Here is a 13,957-nt window from a genome sequence, read left to right as displayed (position 1 = left end):
CCCCTTTCTGCAGTTCTCTTGCCAATTTCTTCCCCACTGCTTCTTCCTGTACCCCTCTTGTATCTTTCTGCACCTCTGTTGGTTCTTTCTGCACATCCCTTGCCTGTTTCTGAAACTCTCTTGCCTCTTTCTGAAACTCTCTTGCCTCTTTCTGTGGTTCTCTTGCCTCCTTCTTTACCTCTGTTGCTTCTTTCTGCACTTCTCATGCCTCTTTCTGCATTTCTGTTGCTTCGTTCTGCACTTCTCTTGTCTCTTTCTGAACCCCTCTGGTCTCTTTCTGCACCTCTGTTGCTTCTTTCTTCATTCTTTTGCTTTTTTCTATACCTCTATTGCTTCTTTATGTGCCCCTCTTGCCTCTTTCTACACCTCTCTTGTCTCTTTCAGCACCTCTGTTGGTAATTTCTGCACTTCTCTATCTTCTTTCTGTAACCCTCTTGCCTGTTTCTGCAACTCGCTTGCCTCTCTCTGCCCCTCTCACTTGCCTCTTTCTGTTGCCTCTTTCAGTATTTTTATTTCCTCTTTCTGCTACTCTGTTTCTTCTTTCTGCACTTCTCTTGCCTCCTTCTACATTTTTCTTGGTTCTTTCTGCACTTCTCGTGCCTCTTTCTGCAACCCTCTTGCCTCTCTTCAACTCTGATGCTCCTTTCTGCACTTCTATTGCTTCTCTCTGCACCTCTCTTGCCTCTTTAAGCATTTCTCTTTCTTCTTTCTGCACTTCTCTTGCTTCTTTCACTTCTCTTGCTTCTTTCTGCACCCCTTTTGCCTCTTTATGTACCCCCTACCCTCTTTCTGTACTTCTCTTGCCTCATTCTGTACCTTTCTTGCCTCTTTCTACTCCTCTCTTGTCTCTTTGAGTACTTGTATTGCCTCTTTCTGCACATTTGCTACTCTTTCTGCATCTCTTCTGTTTATTCTGCACTTCTCTTGCTTCTTTCTGAACTTCCCTCACTTTTTTCTGTACTCAAATGGGAAGTGCAAACTGTCAAGTTTAAAGGTCTGCATGTCCTTGTGACTGAGGTATATGTCTACTTGTACATGTATTCTTTCATGTGTTATGCATCTGAATATGGAAGCTTAAAATGCAGGTAGCTTCTCCTGTAGGTGGTCAAATATACTCAGTTCTGCTCTGTCATTCGTTTGCACAGGCAGTCATGTCTTATGTATATAGGTGTTTTAGAGCCCCTCAAATATACTATTGAATACCCTTGTGCCCTGTATTATGAGCAGAAATAAATGCATATACCTTTTTGTATACAAATTTACAAAGTATTCCGTTTGAAACACAGGTATTTAAGTATTTGTATGTTTGTTTTTATGTAGCGTGTCAGATACACACATGCATACCTTGACAAACTTGGTGAGACTTACAACAGTGATATGATTAGGATTGCTGTTTTACATTTGGTAGGTACAACATTCTGAACAGTTGATGAATAGTGAACCTTCAAGAGAAAAGTGAGGTTTAAGATATCTCGGGGGAAGGATTAGTGATTAGGCTACTTTGTATGAGTCTGTGGAAAGGTACAGTCAAAGTAGGCCTCTTTCTGCCCCTCTGTTGCTTCTTTCTGTACTTACTTGGTTCTTTCTGCACCTTTCTTCCTCTTTCTGGACTTTGGTTGACTCTTTCTGCATTTTTCTTGATTCTTCCTGCACCCTTCTTCCTTTTTCTGTGTCTCTCTTGCATCTTTCTGTACTTCCCTTGCTTCTTTCTGCACTTTTCTTCCTCTTTCTGTACATATCCTACCTACGTAGGCATAGTTAGAAATTAGCATTTAAAAAACCTTAGAAATTCATATAGTTACTATTTTTTTTCTATATTTCAGTAATTATCATTATATGTATAGAAAAACTATATTTTTGTGATCAATATTTTGTTTTCATGATATTTATGGTTTTGGTATTCTGTCACTGAACTGGTGTCTGTAGGCCTATATATGTGAGTGAGTGGATATCTGCTGATCTATATGCTGTAGGTGTTTTATCACATCTGTATATTTACATACATGTACCATCTATGTCAATTAATGTGTGGCTTATTTTTGTGTATGCACCACAAAAAAGTTAAACCTGTTGGCTTAGAATCTACTGTAGGTAAATACCTACTTTCACATGATTACCTTCATCTTTTGAAACTGGCGCTGGTGATTGTTTTGACTTTGCACCGGCACACTCTTAACCAGGCCCCAGTATATGTGCTCTTACCCCTAAAAAGGTCAAAATTGACTATAATCCTAATTAGCATATTTAATTTACCTGTAAATCCCTAGTGTCTGGTACAAAGTTAACCCAAGGCCTATACATTAAATGTCACCAGTGGATTGCAGCTCACAATGAGGAGTGACAGTGCAAAACATGACTGCATCCCTACCAATGTAGCTTGTCTGTGCAGTTTTAAAACTGCAAATTCAACCTGTGAAAATGACCCCTTTCAGCATGCCTAAACTCTCCTTTAAAATGTCAATAAGTTACCACTGAGTAGGCCTTAAATGCCCATAAGTCAGGGTGCCTGATATATACAACTAGGACATTTAAAATGCTAAAGAATTAACATTCCCCTAAAGTGACCAGGCCCTAAAAGCTATTTTCACTCTTGCATGGTTAGCTGGTCCATTGGAGAGCTCTGAGCTACAAATTGAACTTAATAAGTTTATCTTCCACAAGGAACCAGCTAAAAGATTAATTCTTGGACGTTTCAACATATGTATTACAATCCTAGTTTGTAATAGGTTGTATGAAAGGTACTTTTAAAAAGTCACTTTACACCCGTCCCTTCTTTTTCCCACTAGCTAGCCAGGCACCAATTTCAGTGGGAGAGGAGCTGTCCCCAGAACTGGTTTTGAGTGACCACATAGGAGGGGTTACTCATTTCCCATACCTCTTGGGTGGGCATAGGAGCTTAGTACAGGGAAGAATATGCCATGCTGGATTTAGGTAGCGAGAAGCTCTGTGGGATGGTTCACAGAAGGGCACAACAACAAAAAACTGCTGTAAGAGCTACCCTAGGAACTTTTTTTCTTATTGGGTAAGGAGGAGCCAGGAGTCATCCCCAACCACGGGCTAGGACCAGGCAAACATGTAGCACTCCTGAGCAACTCTCTTCAGAACACTACTGGACCTGTGGAAGGCAAAATGAGGACTGCACCTGCTGTTAAGATGTGTGAGGAGCATGCCAATGGCTAAACCTGCTCCAACTAATTTGCTCCTTGCTTATCAGATCAAACATGTGGACCCCAGTGGTCAGTTGGTTGAGCTCAACTGACCAGTTTTATATGGATCTGCTCTGGATCATGCTGGTGGCCTCCATGGAGTGAATTCTGACCCCGAGTGCTGTTACTTAGGTCCTGTAATCCTTGGTAGGTGTCTGAGTGTACCTCTCCTTCATATAACACGGGGACCTAGAAACTTCTCGCTGCCTTTTTGCCTGGAGAATCAATGAAGGACCTGAGACAAACTGCCAGTCGATACCGACAGTGCATCGCCGGGGGGCCTAACTGCATCACAGCTCCCACTACATTCCCCTCTTGAGACTGAAAACAATCTACACCAACCCTACTTGGTTCCCAACCCCAGAATCAATGGCCTCACTGTTGAAGGAGACCTGGTTGATGCCAAAGACCCACAGGCCAGAAATATTTGAAATTCTCTTGTTTGTTTTCTGCATGAACCAACAGTTTCGCCAGGGCTCAATCTTGACAAAAAGAACCTGACGATGTCAAGCCTCTTCTATTTGCACCAGCCCACCACCTACTTTTACCAAAGGCTAGAAGGTAACTGTACCACAGGGACGAACTTACCTTTGTCCTCAGCTTGCAAGGCTCTGATTGCGGTTGGCACTTTGAACTTTTTTGAAGCCATATATAAATACTTCGTCAGTGATCTCTCAAGGGAAAAGAGGCGCTACAATAATATTGCAACTGGACCATCTGTACTTTAGGTATCACAATAGGTATAGAAGATGCTATATAAATAACCAATACAATCCCTCTAGTTCAACAAACATTGTAATCATCTAACTGTGACAATGCTGCACATCTTAGTTATGCCACTAAAAGTAAAATTGTATTGCCATCTAGCAACAACATTATTGTATGCTTGGGACAGGTGAGCCAAGCTAAGCCAAGGGGTCTGGCTTTTACCTGAGTACTAAAGCAATTTTGTTGTGTAATGTGTTATTTAAAGTATACAACAAATGTGTAAAAATTCCATAAAGTCTTAAAAATGCAATTTTCTTTTTACATTTAGAAGGCTTCAATGCAGCAATTAAATCACATCACTGCATTGAGTGACACACATTAAAAGTGATGGCTTCTAATTATGTACATAGAAACATTCATTAACTGTTTATTTTACACACCACCTGTTACCACTGTACAACGATGCAACGACTCAGATGTTAAGCACTCCTTTACATATGGTCTACATTCTATGATAGATCAACAAAATAAGAAATTAGGTAATTGGTTAAGGGGATGTGAGCCCTTATCAAGCAACAGCCTCAATCGCTGTGAGGGAAAGTCACAAATGTCTCAAAATTAGCCTGCTCCTAACAACTGCTGGCTTGGCACAAAAGCAGCCAGGCTTAACTGAGAGAAATGTGTAAAGTATTTATGCAGCACTCAAACAGTAATGAAGAGAAAATACAATACAAGAAAAATCTCAAACTAAATAAGAGAAATGGAATAAAATTGAATACGTTATTTTACACCAAAATGACAAAAATTCAATCAATAGCACTGGAGTTATGAACTTTTAAAATTTTAAGTAAGATATACCACCTAAACTATCAAAGCGCCAAACACGGACATCTAGTAATTCGAGGCTGGGGCAAAGTTGAACGTTATGCCTGACTGTGCTGAAGCTTACCTTTGGGTTTAAAGGAAATTTCAGACAAAAATGTCTCAGAAGGTGAAGTTCATCAGGGCAAAGCAGCTGGCGGTGTTCCAGGAGGAGACGTTGTCGACGGGAGGCTGCTGGACGAACTCAGGGTGAAGAGTTATACATTGGGCCTCAGTCTCCTTCATGGAAGTTGAAAATCTTCGGAGGGACAAAGCTGCATGCTGTATTCGACAAGGGCTCCAGAAGGCCAGACACCCATCCAAAGTGGAGCCAATGAACAGATCTGTTGCTGTAGAGAGGAACGCAGTGATGGACCTGGGGGAGCAGGAAGACCGCAATCTGCTCTTGGTTCTCAGTGCACTTTTTGGCTGAAAATATTTCCAAGTTTTGGATTTGGGCACCTTTAGTATGACTTCCAGGGTTCTAGGACTGGAGGCATATCACTCAAAGGGCCAGAACTCAGGATGCATTCAGGTGCAGGTACAAGATGTTTAGAGCACTTTATGTTCCTGAGGCGTTGATCAGGAGGCCTGCCAATTAGCCCTTGGAGACACTTCGGTAGTCCTGGCTGCAAGCAGACAGGTAGGTCTATAGCAGCAGGGCAGCCCTCTGAGAGCAAAGGACAGGATTCAGGCAGCAGGGTTGTCCTTTTGTTGCAGGCAGTTAGTCCTCGGACTGTTCCAGCAGGCCACAGGCAGTGCTTTGAGATTCCTTAAGCAGGTTCAGAAGTGATCTGAAAAGTGGGTCTGAGCGCTCTATTTTTATACCTGGTGCTAGCTTTGAAGTGGAAGAAACATTAGGATTTCCCCCCCACCAACTGATTTTACTGCCTCCCTGCCCGGGCTCCACTGGGTCTGAAGTCACAAAGGCCAAGTGTGAAGTTCTGCATGTGTGCTGAGACAGTGTCTTTAAAGTGCAGTTGGAGCTAGTATCAGCTCCATCCTCCCATCCTGCTAGAGATGGCCCATCCTGTCAACACTCATTCACTCTATTGTCTGGCTTTCTGGGATGGATACATCAAGGCCATCTGCCAACCACACATAATAATGCGAGCTAGGAAACAGACTGCAGGCACCAAATGGCCAGGGCAAGAAAATGCAAACTTTCTAAAAATCTGGGATGAATACACCAAGGCCAACTGTCAACTATACATAGTCAGGTGAACCAGAAACAGGCTGCAGGTACCAAATGGTCAAGATGAAAAAAATGGCAACTTTCTAAAAGTTGCATTTTCAAAATTGTGTCTTAAGATCTGTTTTTACCATTAAAGAGGATTTTAAGTCACAATTTCTCAGACACTTCACATGACATTTCTACCTGCTACCATGCAAAATGTATCCCTTATTAAATCTAATAAGGCAACCCAATATTATCCTATGGGAGAGATAGGCCTCACAGTGGTAAGAAACACATTTGTGTGTATTTCACTACCAGCACATGTAAAGCTTACATGTATACGTCCAACTGTTTGGCCTTACCCTAGTGGTGACTTACATTTATTAAAAAGGTCGTTTTAGGCTTGGCAAAAGGATTATTTTGCAAAGTGGAATTGACAGTTAAAAATTGCATGCAGGCTGCAATTTCAGGCCTGAGTTCTGTTTTAAAGGGTTACTTAAGTGGACGGCACAATAAATACTGCACGCTCACCAATAGTATTTAACACACTGGCCCTGGGTATATGGTATACCAATTTACAAGGGACATACACAAGTAAATTAAAGCCAATCATATATATGCATACTTTGGCATGGTTAAGATAGTGAATACAGCTTAGCACTGGTTAAAAGTGGTAAAGTGCACAGAGTCCTAAGGCTAGCAAAAACAAATTCAGCAAAATTGGAGTGGAGTAGGCAAGCAATCTGGGAGTTGACCATCTTAAGTCTGACAGTTCTATCTGAATAACTTCAAGATGCTGTTACATGTGATAATCAAGGACAGTGATGAACAGTGAAGTAAAGTGATTTATCTATAATCACACAACTTGGTAAAAGTGAGAAGCAGGAATTTCTACCCTAGAAGTCTTGGTTACACTGGTGCTATTTAGTTATTGGATTGATAATTTCCTCCAATTTGCCTTTCCCAAAAAGGACAGTGATTTTGTTTAATCCTACCAAGAGTTAATAGTGCGCTGATCACACGTTAAAGTAATCATTTGCAAGATGCCTTTCCTTAAAAAAAATTACAAAGCTAAAGGAAGGCAGAGGCCTATACAAGTCTCACTACGCAAGTGATGTTGGTGGTCAGAGCAGTACTGAGGGGCCTCTTATGTGACAGGTGAAAGGGACATGCACTTTTCGATGGCACAAGCTAGGGAGGCACGCAGCAGCACATGCTGAAAATCTGAAGTCCAGATGGGTGCATTATATACAGGACTAGATGCATGACCATCTGGAGTGTTGACACTGTTGCAACTGGTCAATAATTTAACTAAGGTCACACTATTTAGTCTAGGCAGAATTTGAACCACATGTTTTCTGGTTACAGCTGGTGCAAGATCTACATTAGATTAGTATATTTTTCTAAATCACATTTGTCATTAAAGGACTATAATTCCCACAGGAGTTAAATGATACACTGTGATAAATATATATACTGTGGCCACACAGTAGATTAATCTGACACCAGCTTTCTTTTTTTAAAAAAAAGTGCAAACTTAAGGAAGGGCATTCAGGAATTCATACAAGTTTCAGTATCCTTATGCTGGTGCATCTGGCAGCCTCGGACAGCTTTGAAGGAAGGTGACTGCATGGGCAGAAAATCGAATGCCCAGCTGCTTGCATTTGAAACAACACCATGACCATCCTCCATGGTGACCATGGTAGGGACACACGGAAACGAAAACTGTTGCCTTGCCCAGCAGCAGATGGGCAGAGGAAGTAGCAGTTTGTCTGTTATAGAAGGTGTTGACTTTATCACATGGAAAGATGAGCAAGGAAACACACACATTTCGAAACTTCAGCCTTAACTTTAATTTTCTGTTTCGGACCTCACAGAGCTTGGAAATGCTGCGCCATAAGCCCCTCCCCTCTTTAGACCTTGGCTCACGCATTTCATGCCCTAGTAGGCCTGATTACTTAGAGCCCTGCCTGAAGACGGTTTAATGGAGACGATTCTATATGGCACAAAACTGAACATTTTGTTGAGAGAGACACACAAAAATATAGGCTGTACTGATCCCCTCAACCCCGCCCCCCGTGGTTATGGCCCTACCCTTTCTGACATCAACATGCATCTGTTCAAATCCCTCTGCATCTTCTACAAAGTCATCTACCTCACTAAACAAAACAAGTTACCACCCAAAACAATATTTTCAGTCCATTCTCTCAACACCCTACCCCCCTTTGAAAGTGAATTTCTAGCAAAAAGAAACAAGCATTTACAATGCAATCAGTGTTGCATTTGTGAAAGTTAGAACTATTGGTGTTGTAAATGACAATGTTTTTTGCTTATTTTTTTGTTTGCAGGGAAGTGATCATGTAGAAACAAAGGGCATGCTATACCGTATTACAACTTTTTACAGCAACTGTATACTAAAGCAGCTTTGGTTTATATTGGCTTGTGTTGAGGAATATGTACAATGGAAACAAGTGCTAGAGCATCCCAGAAAAAAGCATTGGCAAAGCCAAGAGGTCTTGCTTTTGCAAGAGTTGTAAATGGCAATGTCTTTTCCCCATGTATTATGGAGTGTAGTGAATGTATGTGGGTTGGATCGGATTTGTTAGTTGTTGAACTGTGTGGTGTGGAGTGGATTTGTGTAGTGGAATTATGTGGCATGATATGCCGAGGAATTATGTGGATCTTAATTTTGTGTTATTGTGTGTATTGGAATTATGTGGAGTGGGATTGTTTGTCATGTAGAGAAATTATGTGGAATGGTATTTTGTGTTGTGGAGTGGTATGTAGTGGAGTTTAATTATGTGCTGTGCTGTTGATCTTTGTCACATGATGTGGAATTGTGTGGGGTGGATTGGATGTATGTGGTGTGTTGTGCAATTGTGTTTTTGAGCTAAATTATGTGGTTTAGTGTCTAATTATGTGGTGTGAAATGGAAGCGTGTGGAATAGAATTGTGTAGCATGGAACTGTGCGGCGTTGAGTGAAATTATGCTTATTGTAATTATGTCCTACCCTAATAACAACATGATTGCCAGTACTGATGCCCACTATAATAATTGTTTTAGCCAATCACACGTGACGCTCATAGTGACTGAAAAACACATTTTTATTTTTTGTTTTATAAAAAGTTTGAATTCAATTTCATCAAAACGTAGTCACTTAATTTTGTGATTCAATGAACAATTGAACAATTTCACATAGACCACATAGAAAGATCAACACATATATAACATTACTCTTGACTTACATGTATAATCCAACAATAAACATCTAATTTCACGGGTAAAAATAAAAAATAAATTAGTGCATGTGCAAGCTCAGGTTCCCTACTTTTTTGGTACATAAAAGAATAACACAAAAGAAAAAAGTTTTACAGAAAAAGAAAAGACACACAGAAGAGGTGGCTGGGAAAATATTTTTTAACCTAAATTTTTGAATTTTCTGGAATGCACAACCCCATACACGGCACTGGCCAAACTGAAAAATATTCAGGCACCCATGATGCTAATATCCATCAAGGTTCAGATTATTTTTTTAGAAACAAATGAGAAATGAGAGAGAGGTTAGCCTGATATTCTGTTCTCTAATTCGCTAGTTTGGACAGGTTTAACAGGTCAACGCGTTTTGAACCCCTAATGGACCTTGGACGGGGTTCGCCTCAGGACCTGGAACCAGGTGAGCTTATGTGGGTTATCTTGCACAAAAATGTCCGTGCCACTTTTACTTTAAGCTGATAATTGTGCCGTTTTCCAAAAGGTAGGACGAGGTTTCCCAAAGGAAGTTTTCAAAAGCACGCTTGTTTGTGGTGGAGGTGGCGCTTTGCATGTGTTCTTCAAACTTTTTGCAGCCTCTCCGGCACACGTGTGCCTGTTTTAAAAGTGAATGTCGTTTCAATCTTTTGTCTAATTCTGGAAAGCCATTGCTCTGAAGAGCTTTGCCCGTGTCTCTCATCCACCGCAATGTGGCCGCTAGTTTTGATAAAATTGAATTCAAACTTTTTATAAAACAAAAAATAACAATTTGTTTTTTCAGTCACTATGAGTGTCATATGTGATTGGCTAAAATAATTAATATAGTGCACATCAGTACTGGCAATCGTGTTGTTGTTTGAGTATAGCCTTGCTGATTAGGGCCATAACCCTCTATTGTTCATAATATTGTAATTATTTAGCATGGTGTGGAATATATTTATGTGGATTGTTGCTATGTGGCATAGTGTGGTTTTATGTGGGGTGTATTTTTTGGTATCGAATAGAGTGGAATTATGTGGAGCTAAATCATGTTGAGAAGAGTGGTATTATGTGGAGTGTAATTATGTTGGGTGCTGTTGTATTGTGTGGCAGTGAATTGTGTGGTGTGGAATTTTGTGCTGTTGTTTGTCAACTAAAGATCCAGGTATGTTACACAGAATTGGAAGCTCTGGATCGATCTATGGAAATAAATATAATATGCAAACACCGAGAATTAAAGAAAAAAATAAAGATCTGGCTTTTCTAGAAACAAACATTTCAATGGGCCTCAACTGAAAATACTTAATGGTCTGGTGATACAGACAGCGCTCTCAAAGTGCCATAATCATTCCACGGTCCCTAAAACTGTGGCAATTTTTTCTTACATTTTGCAGACATTCCGCAATTTTTGCATATAGTTGTGGCACGCAAGTTATATTATGATGATGATATGATACTCCTTTTTTCTGTCTTGTCTGTGGTGCTGACATCCATAAACACAATTTATATGGCCTTTACTGCATAAACACAGGATTTTTGTTCTAGCCGCATAACGTTCATTAAACTTTGTAGGTGAGAATCAGTTTTGCTGCAACAGCGTTGGACAAGCACTCTGCGACACTTGTTTTGGAAGCTAAATATTTACATTTGCCGTCAATCAAATCAGAATCTCTGAAAAGCACCTTGGGGCAGATTTATAAGCCCTGTGCGTCACTTTTGCGCTGCCGTTGCGTCACTTTTGTGACGCAGCGGCGGCGCAAAGCCAGCGCCATGCAGCGGCAGATTTACAACGTGACGCATCTAGGGAGATGCGTCACGTTGTAAAGCTTGCGCCACATGTGGGCGTACCTTCACAGGGGGGGGGCATTCCGGTGCAGGAACGCCTCCGAAAAGTGGCGGAGTGAAATCTACAAGATTTCACTCAGTCACTTTTCCGGCCATGCTGCGTCAAATCCCTGCGCCTGCTTGAAGCAGGCGTAAGGATTGACGCAGCATTGTACCGATAGGGCACCCCCGAGCCTTGCTGGAGCTGCGTCGCGCTTGCGACGCAACTCCAGCAATGCGCCGCCCTTCAGCCATCAGATTCGTCACGCAACTGTTTATCCTTGCGCCACGATGCGCTGCATTGTAAATGCGGCGCATCTATTGTGGCGCAAGGGTAAACTTGCGTGACGCATCTTCCCTGGCGCATCCATGCTAATTTGCAGGGATGCACCAGGGAACATAAATCTGCCCCCTTGAACCTAAATTAAGACCATCATTTGGACATCACTGATACCCCAAGACTGCTGAAGTGCTATAATATTACAGAGTACTTGCACTGGTATTTTTTTCGCGCTTTTTCAGAGAAACACATTTGCCTTAAATGCGTAATAAACTCAGCTCAGTGCACTAAAAGTAAAGGTCAGCGCATCATACTTGCCAACAGACCTCAGTTTTCTGTGGAATTATTAACCAATCATTAAAAAGTATATTAACTGACGTTGACATTGGGTGAATTATTTGGGAACAGACTATTGTGCTGGCACTCTTGACAACATCAATTTGGGGAACTGTAACATAACTTGTTCTGCCTAACTTTCATAATATTTAACCAGGCAAGATAGATAAAGGTGGATTCTTTTATGAAGTGGAAGGAATGTTGACATGTTGCCTGGCTACATTCTAAGACACAACAGATTAAATTGAGTCATTACACCTAGAAACTACGTAAGTGAGCCCGTTATTTTGTGTATACCACTTGACGGGTAAACCTCGTTATGTGTTGATTTCAGGAAGACGTGATTATTTGCACTGTCACTTATACTATTTTGTGTGTAAATTCGACAGAACTTTACATTCAATTGTTGAAATTTACTGGCAAAATATAAATTGCAAACCTCAATATCCCATGCGCAAATTATGGATGTGTCAATGTACTATCATAGCACACGTTTTCTATGTTTGTGCAGTGCATAGTTGTGTGCACTCTCCGTGTAACCTCAGTTGATGTGTGCAAATGTAAACCTAATTATTTTATGTACATATTTATAAATTACAGAGAATGCCCATCTGATTACATTGCATTGAAGATGCAAGATTTTATGACGTAAGATTTAGTGGCCTTTCTTTTTCAGCCGGCAGACTGACTGGGCGGCTTCAGAACTTGCTGCTGATACCTGTTTGGGTGTGGCGTGTACTGCTACATCAAACCCCTGTAAGGCCTACTTAGACAATCTCCGACCCGAGGTCCATAAATTCCCTACCATGCCAGTACACTCTCGGGGGCCCTCGCTATTCTGTCTGAGGTTGGGATTGGAGGTTCCGTGACCCAGACCCAGCAATGTTCTGGGCCTTTGCTCTACATAGGAAGCGATCTGGCCCGGCGCCTCCTTATCACACACTCCTAAATGTACACTCTTTATGAAATGGCCCAGAGTTCACCGGTACGGAGAACACTTTCTGGTGCCTCTTACAGAAAACAACAATTTCTGGTGCTGACGGTATCAGAGTAGCATTACTCCTCACTGTGCCACCATAGCGCTGTGAGCACTGTGCTTGCCCTTTTTGGGAACAGTGTGATGGGGTTTAGGGGTAGAGTGGAGAACAGTGATACTGTACGATTTCTTTTAAACACCAGTCCAGGCTTTTGGGATTTTTTGAGCCACTTGTAATGAACACAGAAAAGCTGCGATGTGTATGATTTTCTTCTAACAGTTTCAAACCTGCCGCATGGATGGTATCTGATCCAGGGTGTCTAGTAGGACTCATTTGAGCTGGAAGTTAAACATGGCACCCGAGTTGTATTCTTTCTCAGACATATCAACATGCAAATGTACACACTCGTGTGCCTTCTGTAAGGCAGGGCAGCAGCGGCAGTCAGTGAAGCAGAGCCTAGTCTTGCCGCGCCGGTTAAAACAAGCATTTGCAATGCAATAGGACTCGCATTTACGCGAGACCTTTTGCATTGGAAAAGGGAGTGCAAGAGGGCAAGAAGGCATGAACGGGAGTGGGGAGGGCGGGGGTGGAGGCCGAGAAGTCATGGACTGCGGGAGGGGGGGGGGAGACAATGAAGAAAATAGTGTTCAGAGTAAAGGGGCCAGTAACAATGGGCGGATACAAATGACGACATGGGCGTCATGAGGAGGGACTAACAAGCCTAAAACCAATCGGAAGGCAGCATTTAGGACCTAAGCCAATGAAAATGGCAGAGAGTGGGCAGAGCTTCCACGAAGCTTCCACACTATACTGAATACTGCAGGCCTCGCAAAGCAAGCAGCGCATACGCTGTGACTCTATGCTCGACCTAAAAAACACCCTCAGTCTCTGGGATGTCTTTCACTCTTCATCTCTGGGTACCACAGAAGCAATTGACTTTCAGTAAATAACTTAAAAATCTTCCATGAACAGTCCCTTCCACCACCTGTGTTCTGTCTGCGCTTAAACCCTATATCTGTAAACATGGGTATATCTGCCTACTCTCTTGTTATTTCTCCTTGAGCATTTGGAAATCACTGTACATCTCTTTAGACCATATATCTAGCTTTCCCTTCTGCCTCTAGAAGTAGAGCAAGCACGAAAATGCTGTCAAATATATAAAAATCAATGTTAAAAGGTTGAATCCTTGTTGCATAATTTTGCAACATGTTCTAAGATTTGATCATTTGGGAGGTGGCTTTGGCCTTCTCTCAAGTCCTGCAACCAGCCCCACTATGGCCACAATACTGAGGCATTAGCAGTGCGCAGGAGAGGTGGAACGAGGAGGTAAGGAAACAAATGCTCCAGGGTGAAGCATTG

The 13,957-nt window shown here is 41.7% G+C and overlaps 1 protein-coding gene across 6 annotated transcripts in view; it reads left to right on the top strand.

Annotated features, from left to right (window-relative positions):
- Window positions 1–13,957, top strand: part of LOC146809182 (uncharacterized) — a 516,937-nt gene that overhangs the window by 464,321 nt on the left and 38,659 nt on the right. The window lies entirely within an intron of this gene.

This window comes from Triturus cristatus, chromosome 7, assembly GCF_964204655.1.
Source record: "Triturus cristatus chromosome 7, aTriCri1.1, whole genome shotgun sequence".
Taxonomy (NCBI): Eukaryota; Metazoa; Chordata; class Amphibia; order Caudata; family Salamandridae; genus Triturus; species Triturus cristatus.
The sequence above is the reverse complement of the archived record's forward strand: the minus strand, read 5'-3'. Positions and strand labels throughout refer to the sequence as shown.